This window comes from Stylophora pistillata, chromosome 1 (genome assembly GCF_964205215.1).
Source record: "Stylophora pistillata chromosome 1, jaStyPist1.2, whole genome shotgun sequence".
Taxonomy (NCBI): domain Eukaryota; kingdom Metazoa; phylum Cnidaria; class Anthozoa; order Scleractinia; family Pocilloporidae; genus Stylophora; species Stylophora pistillata.
This window is the reverse complement of record NC_142519.1, coordinates 57,035,031-57,054,948: the sequence shown is the minus strand read 5'-3', so window position 1 is coordinate 57,054,948 and position 19,918 is coordinate 57,035,031. Positions and strand designations below refer to the sequence as shown.

Sequence of the window (19,918 nt, the reverse complement as noted above, 5' to 3'; positions counted from 1 at the left end):
TCTGTTATTTCACAAATGGAGATAATTCATACCATCCGATCCTCACGCGGTTAAGCTTTCAGTCTCCCTTCCACGGAAATGAAATTCCGACCTCATTTTCTATTCCTGGTTAAAAATTTGCCAACGTTAGTTTTTGGGGGAGGGTAGGGTGGGAGAAGAAGTTGACAGACCCTGGGGAAGGAAGGGGATAAGAGGGTAAATAAACAGTGACATAACATCCATAAACCTTTTAATTTATTTGATTACGACGCAGTCATCTGTGCGATGACCAAAAAAAAATTGAAAACAAATATTTCCAGTTTCTATATCACATTTTTTTGGATTACTACTATTATTAATACGATTCCAAAATTTACCCCCGATTTCTTTAACTTTCCTTCGTCTCGCTAGATACATGTTGAACTCAAAGAAACATTTTTCCTGCTTTTCTTTATTCTCGTCAAACTCCCTAGATAGCCTTTTGGTCAGCGGTTCATTAGTCCAGAAATAAGAGCGAGATAAATTAAGTTTGAATAAATTAGCATAAAACTGACAGAAGTACTGCTATGCCGTAGTTCGAATGGTTTTCATTTTATCTTTTGAGACAATTCAAAGAAAAGGTGAAATTCTTTGTGAACTGGGAGTTTTGAAAGCTGGCTGACATTACAGGAGATCGAAAGTTAAGAGGATCAAATAATTATATTCCGTTTCATAAGAGAAAGTTTGCTGTTACAATTCAATAGAGTTCCAGCCTCTTCATGCTTGACAGCATTTATTTTATCTAATATATTATTAAATGTTTTATCACGAAAATCCTTTACTTTGAACAACACAACTTTGTTTGCTTTTTTTACCTCTTTTTTACTAAAAAAAGTAATGCTGCGTTGTTTTTATGTAGTTTCTCTTTTATCCCAACACCTTACAGGAACTTGACAGGGCCTTTTCTTATATTTCAACTACAGTTTGCCCTTATCGCACCATCATCCAGATTTGTTTGTTCAAATAACAATAGCCCGCGATACACTTGGTGCCGCGAGCGCGGCTGTCGCCGGAAGTGAGGTAGTCGTTGGTGACTTCAGCACCATTGCACATGTCAAGCCATTTGTGTGTACCACCTGGGATTCAGATATTCCTTTGTTTGAATAGATGTGCAAACCGACTATTGCGACAAAACCAGAAGGTGAATTTCTCTTATTGTGATCTGCCGGGCTGTACTTGTAAAACCGAAGATGTTCCTCGCCTTATTGTAAGTTGTCCCCATCAGGAACTTGTCGAACTCAGTTTTGTCCTTATTTGGAGCGCCCGCTTTCCTTTTGTTAGTAACAACAAGGGTATTTACCTCACTGAACCCGAACATGACTTCCTCCCAGTCCCTCATATTAGGGTGGATGTGACTCGCCGCATCTGCGTCTGTGGTTCTTGCTGCTGATGCTGCGAAGGATGTTTTGATGAAGAGGAAGCTTGGGTACACTTTGGTGGAAAATAGTGTCCAGCCTCCTCCATCGGTCTCCATGTCGCAAAAAGCCTGAAACGAGTCATCTGTCGAGCCATTGCTTGGATCGATCCAGTAAAGTGCGCTACCACGACCGTGACCTGAAAGAATTAAAAAAAACCATCAAAAAGGAAATTAATTTCTCTCCGAAAGATATGAATTTATGCAGGTTGCCTGGCTGGTTATTTTTTCAGTACTGAAGAGCATATTACATACGGGGCTTGTATGCGCGGAGTATAAATACAATTACAGGCCTGGTTGCGGGCCTCTTTTTCTTTAGTTTTCAGACTGCAAACGTTTTTCCACCTCACCCCACCCCCCCGCTCCCTATAAACTTTGGTGTAAATTGGATCCTTCTTGAGGCAAGGGTTAAGACACAAGCTCAGCCTTAGAAATGTACACAAGTGCACGGCTGTTTCAAAACGCCCGCCAGTGGAAATTTAGTTCGCGCATGTCAGATTGACATTTTAAGTTTGAAACCGCTGTAAATGTTCACTTAACGGCTCAACAAGAAAGAGCCCACTGATCACTAAGTCGCATAAAGTATAAGCGCAGAGCCTAAGGATATAGCTGAATTATGCGCACTCATTGTCTTTTGCTTCTCTGGTTAATGTTCACCTTGGAAAGACGGCATCTGTGGGATAGTCAATTATGCGACGGCTTCAAAGCACTTTGTTTTGACCCGTGATGACTTATCACCTCTTAGAGGTCTTCTTATTTTCAGGCAAGATTCTGACTGCTTCGAATTTTTCCTTAAATAAAGAAACGACTCTGGCTGTAAATCTCTCCTTTGCTGTACGTTTCTGTACCAAGACGTTTTAATCCGAATTGTTTTGAGCGGTGTAATCCGCCACTACCGTTCACCACCGAAATAGTAAATATGGCGTCCATTTTCTCTTTGACCTCGAGCTAATTCCCCTGAACTGCGCGATTTTAACTTCTTAATACAATCGTGCTTATCCATGGGCTAAATAAAGAATGCGCGATGTATGACAAGCTGCTAAAATATCCACGGCCTTCTATCACGTGCACGAAAGTCGCACTGTGTGCGTGTGATTTCCTTCCCAACAAGTTTACGTGATCGATCTGTCACGGGAAGCTACAGGAAATAGTGAAAGCACGGACAAGACGTTTCTTTCGGTGAAAATTTCGATCACGATCAGGGATGAAAAACCCTTCAATTACATGTTAATATTTGTTCATTGATCTGGTAGGTAAATCGTTCTTCTTGGCAAGATTCACATGGTTTATTGCGAGTATTCCCTGCCCCTTCAAATGGAACGAACTGCACGCAATAACACAAGAAATGCAAATATAAATAGATAAATAGACACCCCTTCCTGAACCAAGGTACAAACCCAAAGGGCGTACCATTCTGAAGCAATAAAAGCTCACGAAAAGGAATTTCGAAACATTTCTTGAGTCAATTTAGTGCTCCGTTCGATTACACATTTAGATGGCTACCTTTCGTCTCTCTGAACATCGACAAATATTAGAAAAAATATGCCGAATTTGTGGAGAGCGATTGAAGAAGGCAAAAGATAAGTATGAGAACAGTTTTCTTTGCGCTGTTAAGATGGAGATAATTTTTACAGCCTTTGGTGTCAAAGTTCATAAAGATGATCTTGACATGTGCCCTCCCAAGTTCTGCCACAAGTGTTATAAGCTTGCACTAAGAGGAGGCACACGCCTTGCAATTAATGTGTGGCCCCCTCACAGACGAACTGGAAACTGTAAGATCTGCAGTTCCTCTAAAGATCAAGAGAAACCTGGCAGGAAGAAGAAGAGTAAACCTGGTGTAAAGCCCAGAGAGGACTCGACAGCTGGACCTGAGGAACCAGTGGAAATGGTGGAAGGAATGTCTAGTACTCTAAGCTTCCAACCAGACCCTGCCACACTCTCATTCTCTGAGGAGGTAAAGAGTCTAGAAAGCTATCGAGGATCAGAACCTCTTTATCCAGAACAGTTTGCTGAAAACATCAAGCACGAGTACATGTGCCCAATTTGCAAAGAGGTACTTGATCAACCAGTCCAGACAAAATGCCTAACTCCACACATATTTTGTGCTAGTTGTTTATCATTTTCTTTCGAAACATGTGGATCCCTTTGCCCGGTGTGCCGAACAAACATTGAAAATCCAAATAAGTTCATTGAGCCAGCCCCTTTTGTTCTTCGCACAATACTTTCAGAGCTAGATTTTCGATGTCCTTCTTGTGCACACACAGTAAAACTCCACCAACTACCACAGCATCAAGAGTGTTGCATTCCACAGCCTACAACAGCACCCACACACATTTTAACTCCTTTGCAAAGACCAGTTCCAGTAACATCACCCCTCCTTGTCCCAGTGAAACCTCTACCTGCAGCAGTGGAATATGGACCAGCAACAACAACCACCTGTGGAGAACTGACAGTAAGCCAACTGCTAACCAGCCCAAAGGAAGTTTATACATCCCTAAAGGAGGAAGTTGGACTATTTATTATTCGACAGTTTCTATCACAGTCTCAGGATGGGGCAACTATTCTCCTGATTACAGGTGGCCAGGTAATAAAAAAAAATTTTTAAGTCAAAAATACATTCATTTTCAAAATAAAAGTTAAGATAATTCATTTTCAGCCCTTAGAATTGGTTAAAAGGACCAGGGCAAGGAAAACAACTCATGAGGTAACAAGGAAAACTGCCAGACAACGATCAAAGGTAGTAGCAGAGACCAGGATAGCTTTGAGTGGTGGGGCAGCCGGTACCCAGTTGAAAGATGAACTGCGAGCAATGGGCAGAATAGAGAGGGAGAGATCTGCTAAAGCCACTTAAGTGGCCTGTTTAGCAGACCCCATTGTGGAGGTTCATATATATCGCGGAAATGCATTAGAGTTTCCGCGTCCAAAATCCCTGATCTGTGGGTCCAAGGGCCGCAAAGAACGCAACAGCATACATGGCCTGAGCTAATTTTTTTTGTTTTGTTTTGTTTTGTTTTGGTTTTTTTTTTTTTTTTTTTTTTGATGATTGAGTTTGTTCGCGGCCAAGATGATATTTTCTAGTATGGGTAAAGAAATGGGTAACGAGTGTCTCTCGAAGGGTTCATTTTACTGTAACCCGCAGTGCGAGTTTGATCATTTCAGATTTAGTGGGGTCAGGCAGAGAAGCTAAACGATGGGAACAAGCAAAATTTACAAGGCCCGTTAAAGATCGTCTCTTCCGTAGGATGACCTTCTTCCTAAACAAAATTCTAAAATCAAAGAAGAACGTGTACGTATTTTTTAAGGAGGCAAACGAGCTTCCTGCAACACAGAATCTAGTTCGATGCCTTCAAAATATAACGTAGTAAGAGGGCCGCAGGTTTTCTCAGGTGCAATGGGAATGCCAACATATGAACCAAGATCAATAAACAAATCTAGCTGAGTCAGACAAAGTTGCTTTTCTGGGGCAATAATTGGAAAATCATACAACGGATGAACGATATGATCTATTTTTAGCTTATGATGGGCAACTTAACCCATTCAACTGCTGTGCTAAGAATTTCAAATGTCCTACAAGAGCTTGCACAACCCATAGGCATACAGCGGTCAAAGTAAAAGGGGGGGTCACGCCACTGCATAAGGGGAAGCAAAATGACAAAGAATTAGGTTTGGAAGAATTAGGTTTTACAAGATTCAATTCCAAGGCTCTAGCACGTTAAAAAAAAAAAACTTTCCGTACTCGTGAAAAACAACTTCTCTCGAAGGATTAAACCCAATTCTGGCATGTGAAAGCTAAGCGTACGTCAATAAACACGCCCCTTGGATAACATAAACAGTATTCGGTTTCATGTTAAGTTCTAACTGAAAATATATCAAATGTTCGCAGTGTTGAGTTCTTAAGGCTTGCAAGGTCGAATTCTTAGATTCTTAAGGTTCCGTTCTTAAGGCTCGTGTTCCGTTTAATTTCTTCACAGTAATTCTCTTTTCCTTGACAAGGACGCTGTATTTCAAACTCACCTGACTTCAAAATATCTAGACAGTGACGTCCTGGTTTATTAGCAGCCAAACCTTTCCAGCCAATCACCACCGGTAATCAAGCTTTACCATCAAACCATTCCAAAGCCTTTCGGGGAGCATTGTAGCGAACAGTGCCAGTGATACTTGTTGTTCATAATTCAGCGGTTGAGACACAAGACTCACCTTTTTCACCCTAATAGCAAAAATATGATAAAATAATTTAATTTATGCAGACAGAGGAACTGAGGAACGTCTCAGATCATCGCAACTGTCCCTAAAACAGTTGTTTACCTCCAAAAAATACTTTGAAATACCAATTCACTAGACTACCAGTAACTTTATAGAATAAGTTATTACTATGCCCATCATATCACAATATCAGCGCTCTGAAATGAGCTAGAATTTCAGTTTGCACGGTCTTAAACATTTCAATTTATCCAAAACAGCCGGTCTGACGTTTATTATTTTTTTTTTCTCCCTCTTTTCCTTTTCTTCACAAGCCTTCTCTCCGTTTCTCCCGTCTCTACCGTTGCGGCCGTCTCTACTTTGGACGCCTTGCCGACCTTGAATACTTTGGATACCTTGCTAAATGAGGGGAAAAATAGTATAATGCTGATGTTTAGAATATCCTTGGTCGTCGGTGGAGCAGAACCAGCTGCAGTTCTAGAGCACGTATGAATTCGCTAAAATATGATCGGCATGACACCGTTCACACTATGTGTGACCAGACGCTCGTTCAGTTTTTATACCTAATGGAAACTGACTACGTGATGTTATGTTTCCCTTCTATTCTAGAATCCCATGGAATTCGGATGTGGGCGTGTACCATGACATCGAAAGGTCATTTTTCCTCACATACCATTTCTACTGCTACTTCTACTGTTATATCAAACTAAACTGTAGACACAAAGCCATCTGAATGGATATTTGAGCTTCCCCATCTTTCCCTGATATTCCGTTTTAGTGTAATTTCAGAGCTGAGCAAAGAGTTACCAGCAATATGATTGGTCGAGCGGTTCCTTATATGACGCTATATAAACCGTCCCACGCGGTTTATATAAACTGTTAAAATAAAATGTTAATAAATGTTACTAAAATGTTATTATTTAAGATATTTCTCTGTTGTTCAGCTCTGAAATTATACTAAAACAATTATTCGCCTCAGGTTCGGTGAATATTGTTGAATAATCCCCGAGACGAAGTCGAGGGGATTATTCGACGATATTCACCTAACCTGGGGCGAATAATTGTTAATTATTACATAGTATTAAACATCTATATAAAGTAAATGATTCTCGTCGAACGCTTATAGGGGAATAAACAAGTTTGAATTGACCTCAAATGCTCACAATAAAAAACCTCTCAAATCAGGCGATGAAAAGAACATAAAAAAAAACTCGATGAAACTTTTCCAAACCTGCGAAAGTTCAATTCATTATTTCGAGAGCACGTACCACAAAATCAAGCCTCAGCGAGGCACATGGCAGTATATTCATCGGCTAAGTCTCCCTCTTACTAAACATAGACGCACGTAGAAGCCTCGTTCTAAGAATTACGGGAAAGCGGGTTCTTTTAAAGGGCTGCGCTCAACCAGGATGCAATGTGGGGGTAGTGGTCTTTCAAAGTATTTTCTGTAAAAGGAAAGCCTATCGTGTGTACAATATTATTTGACTAAATCTTTGCAGTCTCGATCGAGAACGGGCATTTTATACCCTCATCTAGTTTCTTCAAGTGTCTCTTGTCTATTTACTACGTATTGTTGTTGTTTCATTCCATGTTACAACCATCTTTGCCTCGGACGCCTTGTGGACCCAAATACCTTGTAAGAGGAAAACATTTTACGAGTTCTAAGTCCTCGATAAAAAATTTATTTGATAACAATCGAGTCTATGGAAATTGATAATTATTACTGTTGCCTTTTAATAACTACTTAGCGCCGCGAAGAAAATTGGAGAATTGCACAATTGAAGGATTTAGAAAATGAATCTCGAGCTCGTCAGTGATAAAATGATGAATTTTTTTATACATTTCTTGTACCATTTTCACCATCCCGATCGTCTCTACATAGAAGACGAAGAATGAAAAAATATTTAGCTACTTTTAAAATTTTTCTTATGAGCGTTTAAAATGTACAAAACACGGGACAAAAAGTCGATACGTGTAAAAGTTTCAATTGCTTTCGACAACAAAATACATGTATAAGCTACAGTTTAGATTCTCTTGCTTTCGACCTTCCCTTGTACCATCGCGACATTAGCGGCATTCCTCTGGATCCGTTTTTCGACAGTGTTTTTGCCGTGTTCCGTTCGCAGAACCCTGAGAGAAAAAAAGAAGAAAAATCGATCAACTTCAGAATTTACGATTTCTATATCGATCTAGAACTGGAAGTCCTCGCCGTAAATCAAACAAAACCATAAACTTCGTCCGGTACCTGTCACGAAGTCGGGTTGAAAAATTTTCTTAATCCACAAAACGGAATATGCTCCAGTCGTATATGGATTAACTTAAGAAACGTACCGACTTGGCCAATGCGTTTGTATTATAGTTCAAGGCAAACACGAAACTGAATGCAAGAAGTAAGCGGTTTAAGTAAGTGTTTAGTTGCCTCTTCTTCTCAGAAATGTTTCAATATCATTAAATAAAATGAAACTAAATGAACACTTTGAATACAGAAAGGGTTGTTTCTTCTTAACATGAACGAGAAAAATCGACAAAACCCACAGCATAGATTATTAATCTATTATTTCTATTTGCTGTTTAGGGGTGGCTTTTTTTTGACAAAGATCATTTATGAAATTATCTTTGAATCAATTTCTGTTTTCCTTCTTCTTTTCTTTCATGGCTGCACATTCTCAAGGATTAAAGTAATTTTTAGTGCGGTTCTCGACAAAGGAATCCAACGGAGAGATAATGAGGAAATAAAAATCGATTCTAACGTTATTCGTGTTTTAAAATAATTACACAGTGTCTGTCGAACTTGAATCGTTCAGCACTGATCCCTTAATGCGAAGGGGTACTGTCACCTGTCTTTCTAGCTCTTTCTTGTCCTCCTTGGCCTCAAAATGTGACTAGCCCTGGTAAATTATAGTTCCTGCTAGCCTAAGAAACCTAACCTTTTCTTTCTTCGGATGCGTACTGTCAAATTTGTCTAACTCATAAACTGGTAACAAGGATCGAGGATCACGTGAAATCAATCGTAAACGAGAAGTATTTTTGAAATTTTGTTAACTGCCTGTAGGCTGTAAAAAGGTTAGCTCTGCCCTTCGCATATATACCATAAGATTTTTCGATCGATCTAAAATATTAATTGAGGTTCCTATAACAAGAACCGTCGCCATTTTTCTCCCAATACCATGCTCTCAAAATACAAGAGTTTTATGTTCGCATGCATAGAAATGTTTAGGGCCCCAATCAGAGCTAGACTCATTTTCTCCCGAGCAGCTAGGCGAGGGTTAAAATGAGTCTGAAAAGGGCCCAAAAATATTTATGTCTCAGAACATAAACAGAAATACACCATTATTATTCCTTTTAGGGCACTGAGCGAAACAAAAGAAAGAAATAAAATGATAACACTGAAAGAGTCTAAACAATTACGCGAGCGTGCAAACGGGTTATAAACCTTTTAACCCGCCAGAATCTCCATTTTAACCCGCAAAATGCACCACAATGCTCGTCAAAGTAATGATGATATGTGAGGTAAATATGAGACGTGTGAGTGAGAAGGGCAGGGGAGGAGGCTCAGAAAGGAAGGGAGGAAAGAGAGGGGTCTCTTACCTAGACCTTCCACGGCCAAGCGGCTGTAGGTACGCGGTAGGATCTGGACACGAGATTAGATTAGAGGGTGAAAAGCAAGGTGACATAAAACTGAATCAACTTTAAGAAAGAAGGTTGTGGATTTTTCGTCATTGTTAGAAGAGATTTACAATACTCACCTCTGATTTCCCTTACTTTTTTTCATCTCACTAATTAGATGCTGAACGAGCAGAATAATTTTTCCAGATCCCATCTGTTTTTCTTGTCCAATTCCTAAAATAGTCCTTACGTCAATGGTTCATTCTGCTTCCAACCAGAAGTCCAGTCCAGACATTAGACCGTGATTAAGTTTGAATAAATTAACATAGAATCCAGTTACCGATCAGGGTAATTCAAAGGAGTTTTCCCTTTTATTTTTGGAGAGTGTAGAAAGCAAACAATTAAATCTTCTTAGATATTGGCTTTTTGGAAACTGATTGACATAAGAGGGGGTCGAAAATTACAAGGCTCGCAAATCAAATTGCATTTCATGAAAGAAAGATTGCCGTAACAAATAATTTGTCACTCTCCCACATTGAATTTTGATAAAACTTCGCCTATTAATTGAATTTCCGCTACCACGGCTGTTTATCTCTCATACTGACAAGAGCGACTTAATTTTGGCGACAGATCTCTCAACCGCGAGAACTTAAACAGATTCCAACCTCTACATGTTTTAACAGCATTTATTTTATCCCTCTTAAAGATCATGAAATCCTCTACATTGACCAACACCAGTTTTCAGCCTCTTTGTTATCTCTTTGATACTGAAACAACAAAGCTGTGCTGTCTTTACGTAGTTTCTCTTTTATCCCAACACCTTACAGAAACTTGACAGCATCTTTCCTTAGTTTTCGACTACAGTTTGTTTCTATCGCACCATCACCCAGATCGGTTTGTTCAGATAACAGTAGCCCGCGATACACTTGGTACCACGCGCCCGGCTATCGTCGGAAGTGACGTAGTTGTTTGAGCTTTCAGCACCACTCCACATGTCGATCCACTTGTCTGTGCCACCGTGGCTCTCAGATATCCCGTATTTTGAATAGTACAGCAGACTGGATATTGTCACAAAACTTGAAGACGGATTCCTCTTATTGTGGTCTGCCGGGCTGTACTTGTAAAACCCATAGATGTTCTTGATGGTATTGTATGTTGTCCCCATCAAGAACTTGTCGAACTCTGTTTTGTCCCTATTTGGAGCGCCTGCCTTCCTGTTGTAAATAACCCGGATGGTGTTGACATCACTGAACCGGAACATAACCTCTTCCCAGTCCCCCATGCCAGGGTGGATGTGACTCGCTGCATCTGCGTACTTAGTTTTGGCGGCCGATGGTGAGAACGCTGTTTTGATAAAAATGAAGCCTGGAGACAACTTTGTGGCAACTAGTGTCCAACCTCCACTCTCTGTCTCCATGTCGCAAAAAGCTTGGAAGGAGTCATCTGTCGATCCTCCGTTTGGGTCGATCCAGTAAAGTCCGCTACCACGGCTTCCACCTGAAAGAGACGGTTGTGATCATTTGAGATCGCTTTTACGCTCAATCAGCTTTCAAACCTCTAGAAAACACAAGAGGCACGGAAGGGAAAAAGAATACAACGAAATGAGAAGATTAAGATCAATTTGATACAGATTTGCTAACGACACAACCACGACTTATAGACCCCTGACTGAGTTATGGTATAAATTTTCCGACTGCAATTAGTTTTGATTTAAGCAGACCCTCAGCACCCCAAATGAAATCCATTGTGGTAATGATACTATTCGGGTAGTTTAGAGATATTTTCTCGCTCGCATCTGCACTGTTTTCCCACGACCAAGTTTCACGAGGGTTGTTCTCTTCACTAAGGATAATGTCAGGTAGCTTCGAATGATATCAGTGCACAAATGTTATCAAAAGATTTAACCTGCTTTTAAAATATCCAGACATTGACGGCCTGGCTTTTGGGGCTCGTGGCCTTGCTTGACTTTCTTGGGGTCAGCAGCAGGAGCAGTAAGCAGGAACAACCACGATCGACCGTCACAGAATTGCAATGCATTCTGGGATACATTATAACCAACTGTTCCAGCTGAACTCGGAGTGCAGTTCACTGAGACGTCATCGAATTTAAAAATACCCCCTGGATGTTTTCTCACAAAAGATGAGCCGGGTTCACCTTTTTGGCCCTGAAAAATATCATTCTGAGCGATAAAAATTTGATAAACTCTCTCTGTGAGTCGTTCGAGTTAAAATTTTTTCATAAGAAAGCATGGAAATTAAATAAACAAAATGTGTCCGATGTGTCCTACAATTCTCTCCTTTTGCAATGACCTCAATGAAACATGACAAAGCTTATGTCTAGGAAGTTTTTTTGTTTTTAGAAAAAAAGCCTTTTTTCATGGCCTGAGGGGACAGGGTAAATTTTTAATTAGCTTCTTATTATAATAAATAATAAAAATACTTATATAGCGCCTATACTTTCCAGTGCTAAGGGCTTTACAATGCTTCAAAAAGGACTAAAATCATTTACATATGTATATATTCGTAATCACAAAATTACAAAATGGAGAACCTAAGATAATTTATAAACTCGTTTAAAAAGAAAGGTCTTCAATTTAGATTTGAACTTATTTACATCATCAATTGATATAATGTCAATAGGCAAATCGTTCCAAAGTATAGGGGCAGTAACTGAAAGAGCCCTCAAACCGTATGTCTTTATAGGGTTTAATAACAAGACGCCACTTGTCTGAAGATGAGCGAAGGTGCCTCGTAGGTTCATGCATAAACATGGTTAGGTAAACCAAATAATCAGGAGCTAAATTGTTGAGTCTCTTAAAACAAATAAGATTAATCTTAAAGATTATTCTTTGCTCCATCGGCAGCCAGTGCAACTCCTTTAGAGTATCGCTTATGTGATCAAACTTACTTAAGCAAGCAATCACACGTGCTGGAGCATTTTGGACATATTGCACTTTGTTAATTTTGTACATGGGAAGACCATGCAAAAGTGAGTTGCAGACAGAAATCCAGTTTTGAATTTACAAATGCGTGTACAAGAACTTTAGCTGTTGTGACATTGATATACTTACGAATCTTAGCTTTATTTCTTAGGTGGTAGAATGCTCCTTAAACTATGTTGTTAATATGAAAAGACATCATTACGGTGTTATCGAGAATGACGCCAATATTACGTGCCTTATTTGTAGGCTCGATGATATCAGTTCCTATTTTAATAGAAGGTAGCCGTGGGCCGGGGCGGTCTGAACTTAGAATAGAGAAAGAAAAGTTCTCTTTTATCAGTATTTAGTTTCAGTCTGTTAGTAGTCATCCAGTTGGTGATATCATCAAGACAAATTTCAATCCGGGAAATTGTAGTGGTGAAATAAGTAGTAAATAGTACTATAAAGGTATAATGCATTTCGGAATCTCGCATGATCTCGAATCATTTTAGGGCATCACGCATCAAATTATAACAATGGCGTCACACCGACCTTAAATCCTTGTCCTCCTTTATTTCCCTAAAATAGATAGAAAATGAATACGATTTTCAATGATAAATATCAAACTTTTAGAAATTCCCAGGAAATACTCAGAGAGAAGGAGAACAAGCTTTTTGCAACAACGCGCGCGACACCTGAAAGCCTTGGTGCTTTTAGGTGATAAGCAAATTTTGTCAATTCGTTATCACAAAAGATTCAGTAACCTTGATTCCTTCCATCCCGTCATCTCCCGGCAGTCCTTGCACACCTTGTTCTCCCTAAAATGACGTGATAAAACACACAATGACTTTCTCATTAAACGATGTTGGCCAAAGAGCCCCAAAAGCAATTTATTTCATCGTCATTTGAAAAATCGCTTTCCTACTACTTCCATTACGAACTTCCTGCGCGGAATTTCATGTCTTTCAAAGATAAAGACAATCAGAATATTTTATTGCGTTTAAATAATTCTCTCAAGCTGTTTTAGCGCCAAAAGCAGTTGATTCGTCCTCTTTGAAAAAGTGTCAGTGTTCTTTTTACTCCCATTACGAACTTTTAGGAGGAATGTCATGTCTCTTAAAGGATAAAAACAATAAGAATAGTTCTCCTGTGTTACTTTCTACATTCTTTTTTTAGAACATGAAAAGTTTGTCTATTTGGAATAACAAAAGATAACTCATCAATCAGTGACCTTGATTCCTTTCATTCCGTCATCTCCCGGCAATCCTTGCGCACCTTTTTCTCCCTGAAATAACATGAGAAAAGACACAACAGCTTATTTATTAAACTACGTTGGCCAAAGACCACCAAAAGCAATTGGCTTCATCTTCATTTGAAATATCGCCTTCTTTTTACTCCCAAAACGAACTTTCTGCGCAAAATGTCATGTCTTTCAAGGATAAAAACAATCAGAATGGTTTTCTTCAGTCACTTTTTACATTCATGCTTTTAGATGATATACAAAATTTGTCTTTTCAGAATAACAAAAGACCCAGTGACCTTGATTGTTGTCATCCTGACATCTCCTGGCGCTCCTTGCTCGCCTTTTTCTCCCTAAAATGTTAACGTGATAAAGATACAGTAGCTTTAATTCTCATTAAACGGCGTAGTACTAATTACAAACAACCTCCATCCCAGCACAATGAAGTCTTCTGGACAAGGGAGGTTCTTTAAAAACGTTTTTCAAGCGTTCTGCCTCCTAAGTATCTCTTCTAAAATCAGAAAGAATGATGCAGAATGACCCGCAGGTTAAAAAACAATAATAAGAAAGAGAGATCGAGGCATCAACTGGAAGAATGGCGGCTACCGAACAAACATATATCGCAGTTTCCACACCGACCTTTTCTCCGGCATTTCTCCCGTCGCGTCCATCACGGCCATCTTTACCTTATTCGATTAAAAGAAATCAATTAAAGCGTTATAGTTTCTTTTTCAAGTTAAGCATAGCTATGAAATTCTATTAATTCCTATCGATAGGTTGCTTACGGTTTGTACGGTGGCTCTCAAGGGCCATCCACCTACAAAAATTTTCATGACTTTATCGCGCGATAAGTTTTGCTAAGTCCATTCATTCAAAAAATTTGCAATCAACATTATCGCGCGATAGAACAACTTATCGAGCGATAGAACAACTTATCGCGCAATAGAACAACTTATCGCGCGATAGAACAACTTATCGCGCGATAGAACGACTATCGCGCGATAGAACAGCTTATCGCACGATAGAACTACTTATCGCGCGAAAGAAAAACTTATCGCGCGATAGAGTGTTCTATCGCGCGATAGAACAAGTTATCGTGCGATAGAACAACTTATCACGCGATAGATCAACTTATCCCGCGATAGATAATATTATCGCGCGATAATTTTATTACTAGCTCCCTTAGCCCCACGACCATTAGCACGTGGTTACATCTATAGCAAGATGGCGGACCAAGTTTCGAAGGTGAGTAATTGTCCACGAAATAAAGACTTTTACTCTAGATTTTTGAGCAAGAGACGGTAATCTTTGGATTAAATTAAATTATATTTCTATGCTATCTTAGTAATTGGGGTAAAAGATATGAGAGGGACTTAATTGCTCTATATTTGAAAGATTGATTATGAATATAAGGTGTAGGGATACGTTTTTAAACTATATAAGGTGTATAAGGTGAAAGATTGTATATGAATATAAGGCGTAGAAAGCATAGAAATATAATTTAATTTAACCCAAAGATTACCGTCTCTTGCTCAAAAATCAAGAATAAAAGTCTTTATTTCTTAGACAATTACTCACATTCGAAACTTGGTCCGCCATCTTGCTATGGATGTGACCACGTGCTAATGGTCGTGGGGCCATGGGAGCTAGTAATAAAATTATCGCGCGATAATATTATCTATCACGCGATAAGTTGTTCTATCGCGCGAAAAGTTGTTCTATCGCGCGATAAGTTGTTCTATGGCGCGATAAGTTGTTCTATCGCGCGATACAGTGTTCTATCGCGCGATAAGTAGTTCTATCGCGCGATAAGTTGTTCTATCGCGCGATAAGTTGTTCTATCGCGCGATAAGTTGTTCTATCGCGCGATAAGTTGTTCTATCGCGCGATAAGTTTATCTATCGCGCGATAATGTTGATTGCAAATTTTTTGAATGAATGGGCTTAGCAAAACTTATCGCGCGATAAAGTCATGAAAATTTTTGTAGGTGGATGGCCCTTGAGAGCCACCGTAGGTTTGCCTGTGGATTTCCTCTTATTGATTTTTTTGTTTTTACTGGAGGTTTATTTCTATCAACAACAAAATTGTGTAATGTTGACTTGTTGTTCCATTAGAATGCAAGCCACCAAACTGCTTTCGGAGTCGAAAAGACATTTTAAAACAAATAAAGGCAACTTAGGTGGTTCCTCAGTATTACACTGCGCATTCTCCTCTGGGCATAAAAATTTCGTAATCAGGCGAATAAGCGCGCGCACGGTGACCCATATTTTTTTTATTGCATAATTTTGGTGTACAGATTATCCCCTTCAAATTGGAGTAATTAAAAATAATCCATCAAAGGTAAAAAAAATATAGCTAAAAGCGTGCCAGAAGCAGGTTACTCGAGGATGTAAATGACGGCCTTAAAAGCAATGAGGTGAGCAAAGATTTGAGTCGATATCGTTTATACCTGCGTGATTTTTTTCACAAATTATAAATAAAATTGTTTCATACGCTCGAGACTTTCTCCCTATCAAGTTTTTCCGAGTGGTACTATAAATGAACTCTTCCTTCCAGCTACCGCGAAATCAAACGTGAACCGATGGACGTGCATGTTAAGTGCCAGTACTGGTATAAATGGGGTAAGATTAGCCCATCATATCTCTAAAACAAGCACGGTGACTTATATTTTTTATTACATTTTTTCGAAACAGACATTGGTAGCAAACATTTAAGGAAAGTCTTCAAAAAAATTGTTCCATCCATTTTCCCTTAATTTCTGAAAGGACTTGCACATTTGAAGAGTTCGTTTGGTGTTCGTTTCCCTTACCGTTTCGGCCATCTCTACCGTCCCTGCCTACATAACAGGAAGAGAAAGTAAGGTTAATTAATAAAGTAGTAATGCATACAAAGTATTTGAATATTTCTTGAAACACAACTGTCGGACAAGAAAAGAAGAATCGACTTATTTTCTTTCCTTACCATCCCGACAAATACATTCCTTTAAGCACGAATTCTCGCACCGAGTTGCTTGTGTTGCATTTGAGCAAATCTAGAAAGCAAACAAACAAACAAACAAACTGATAAAGAAACAGCAAAAAAAGAAAATATTGTCGCCCATCAAGGTGTTCACCATTAGGAGGATAATTAATCAGGACTATATGACGTTAGTCGAAATCGCAAGAACGAGGTTTTTTTACCGTCACGATCGAGGGTCTCCTGTAGTAAAATATGCTATATGATTTATGATACCTTCATTTTAATAACTGAACATTGATGATTTCCTATGAAGACTGTTTACCTCACAACTTTTTTTCTACTCAAAGATACCGTTTACCAGTTAGCTCTCAAAAGGGAATTGTGCAATCTATGGCTGGTTCCTTTTTCTGCTTTTCAGCGCACGAGGTCATCAGCTACCTCCATGTCGCGGTGATAACTGATTCCTATCAAGAGCCCATGAAAGGCCGGGTAATATTACAAGTACTTCATGGAGTTTAAGGACAAGAGTTCGTTGCCGTAATCGTGAATGTTGACAGGAATTGCACGTGAACTCAGTGTGACAGATGGTGGCATGATGTCGCCACATGTTAACAATCAGTGAAAACATCTGGCGAAGTTTCACAAGCTTTGCCTTCTTTTTGCTAAATTTGCCATGCAGTGCTGTCACTTTTACTCTGTGCGGATTTTTAATGAGCATATATTGGTCTCCTTAGTAAAGGTTAAGACGAAAATATGGGCGAAAAATTATGGCAGCTTGAGAACATTCAATAGAAAAGGCTACTCGTAGGACATCTGATCTCAGTGTGTTATTCACTGCCACAAGCATCCGACATGACTGTGTTTCATCGGTAAACGATCAGTGTTCGGTCCTTCTTCAGAATTCTCGCCTATGAGTATCTGTAACTTAAGCTAAGCTAAGCTTAGAGTCTTTTTTTTCCACCCTTCCACGGGCACAATTTTTAAGGCATGCAGAAGCTGTACGTTGTACCCGAGCAACGGGTTCTGTGTACACTTCCTTCCCTGTGAAAAATTGCAGCCTCAATCGATGCAGCTTTTACTACGTACTCTTTAAAACTGGTGGTTAAAATATTCCACATTTTCCTCGTTTCAAGTGTGTTAGGAAACAAAATTCGTACCTTCGAATCATACCGCCTTTCGGAGGGTGACATCGCAGAAATATCAACGAGACAATTAAGCAACAAAAGTGTAAACACCGAGGCGCTCAATGATTGCATCGCTGCGGACCCGGCGCAAACTGAGGCTCGCTGTATTCTAATGACAGTAAATGTCTCTCCTTCAGTGGAACGACTTCAAAAAATGCGGTTTCCAAAACCTTCCTCTTGCACCAGGCACAATCAGGCACGAGAAGACCAACTATAGGTCACCGTTGCAGGTAAAACTTGGCACTAAATTCTGTGGAGAAAGATTGAAAAGTATCCAATTTATTTGACCGGAAGATAGGTTGAAAGCAGCGCGAAAAAAAAAAAAAAACCTGGAGTAACTTGAAAATAGTAAAAAAGAAGATTGTTATTGCACTTTTAGGTGACTTTTAGTTTGTAGTCTGTCATGGTCGTGAGAATAACTCTTTCATCGTTTAATCTACTTAGTCATTTATGGGTAATGGTTGAAAATGTTTGAAAAGAAATGACAAAGTTTCCAAAAATAGTACAACTTGTAATATGCTAGAAATAGTAATAGAACATTCTAGATAATTAAAGTAAATGTATAAAAGCTGGCTTGTGAGTACAAAAGAGATTTGCCCGAGGGCTTACCCTCGTGGCTTGCTGACTGAACTTGTGGAAGCTATGATATGACAAGGCTTTGATCTTTTGACCTTACGAAAGCCGAGAGAAGAAAGAGAAGAAAAAGACGATAGCCGAGAAGGGAAGAAGATAAAGAATACAGAGTTCACTATGAAGTCCTCCGGAAGAATTTGTGTACACGGAAAGAAAGCCATGAATCAAGAAAGCCAAGCGCTGTGGTCTTCAGTCGGCGGATGTTGGAATTAGAGGTTGATTAAGACGACGAACACTTCTACGGCATAAAGGATTGTAAGCCTCCTTTATGAACTGCTTAACTTAATCTCTAACCTAAGTAGATTAAACAATGTAAAACTAATTAAATAATGGTTAAAATGGGTAACTGCTTATTACATTTTTGTTGCGTGCCATATATCGTACTCGGGAGTCTATTTTCATATATGCTTTGTTAGCGGACATTTGTTTGTCATTCGTGCACGTAACACTCAATCCACAGGATGTTACTAAAACTGGTAACGGGGAACGGGTGTACAGCGGTAACCCACATGAGAATTCAAAATGGCGGATTAAACGATGTTTATAAACACTGATTTTATCGCTAGGTCACCGCTTGCAGCGAAATTAGACGACTCGCTTTTATTTAACTATTGCCCAAGCGAAGCCACGAAGCCTAGTATTCCGAGGCGAGAATTCGAAGTCAACGTTTCTGCAATGGCTGCCACCATTTGTTCTGACGTCTCTATTTGTTTTTCCTTCCTGAAATCTGCATCTTTTGGCAGAGTTTGGGTATGTTGGTTGTTTGCATCGCCCAACAGCATTTTTTGTAGATAATTAGCAAGGAGGTAATATCTGAGATTATTAAAAGCTAGATCATTGGATAATGCAATTCAAGACTTTTTATTGGCTTAGCCATTATGGTATATCAGCCAATATACCATAATCTACAAATATGGCAAGCGTACGTGTCAGCTTAAAATTAAAAGGGAGCTAAAGATTTAATAAAATTTAATAATTTGATTTAACGTTTTTAATAAAACAATTATTCCACTCGAGCTTGTTGAATATGAGATGATTATAGCCAACTCGGCGCTACGCGCCTCGTTGGCTATCTATCATCTCATATCCAACGCGCGCTCGTGGAATAATTGTTAATTAACAGAAATGAGCTAGGAAACGTATTAACCAGCCTAGTTTTTAAAATTACTACATAATAATAATAATAATAATAATAATAATAATAATTAAATATTTATATTGCGCAAATTAACATGTGGATATGATCAAATGCGCATCACAACGCTTTTCGGGGGACTTTTGGCCGGACTGCATCAGCAGTTTACAAACAATCGAAGGAAACTTATTTGAAGATGCCCCCTCCCCCCCCCCAATTCCCAGTAAACAGGCCAGACCACATCACAGTAATCTCGTGAGTGGGTTCTTTAACATCCCCTGCCTAACCAAATTAACTAATTAATAGATGAAGGAGACGGGACCTACGGTTTATTCGTCCTTATCCGAGAAGACTAGAATGTCTGTCCATTTCTTGACATTAAAGAAAGGTAGCGCATTCTCCTCAGTGACCTTGGGTTGGTCCGGCCGGGGCTCGAACCAATTCTGAACATTGTCGCGCCTTGTGTTCAGTAGATTGTTTCCATATCTTAGATCACCCCCTCTACGAGTTTCCAACTTGAGATAAAAGAAGCTATTCACATTCAAGGAGAACAACCTTCTTTGAATCAACAATTACGTCATGTAAATCTAAAGCTGTCTTTATAATTTTC

The 19,918-nt window shown here is 39.3% G+C and overlaps 2 pseudogenes across 1 annotated transcript in view; both read right to left on the bottom strand.

The window, feature by feature from the left end:
• LOC111327677 (uncharacterized) overlaps positions 1-17,985 on the bottom strand; it is a 49,298-nt pseudogene extending 31,313 nt beyond the window's left edge. Inside the window, exons 1-3 of the transcript XR_015988682.1 lie at positions 17,514-17,985; positions 16,360-16,429; positions 16,208-16,234 (exon numbers count right to left, since the gene is read on the bottom strand). The product of XR_015988682.1 is annotated as an uncharacterized LOC111327677 (transcript). The remainder of the gene's footprint in view (positions 1-16,207; positions 16,235-16,359; positions 16,430-17,513) is intronic.
• Positions 864-2,105, bottom strand: LOC148743255 (uncharacterized; annotated as a pseudogene).
• Positions 17,986-19,918: the final 1,933 nt, after the last annotated feature.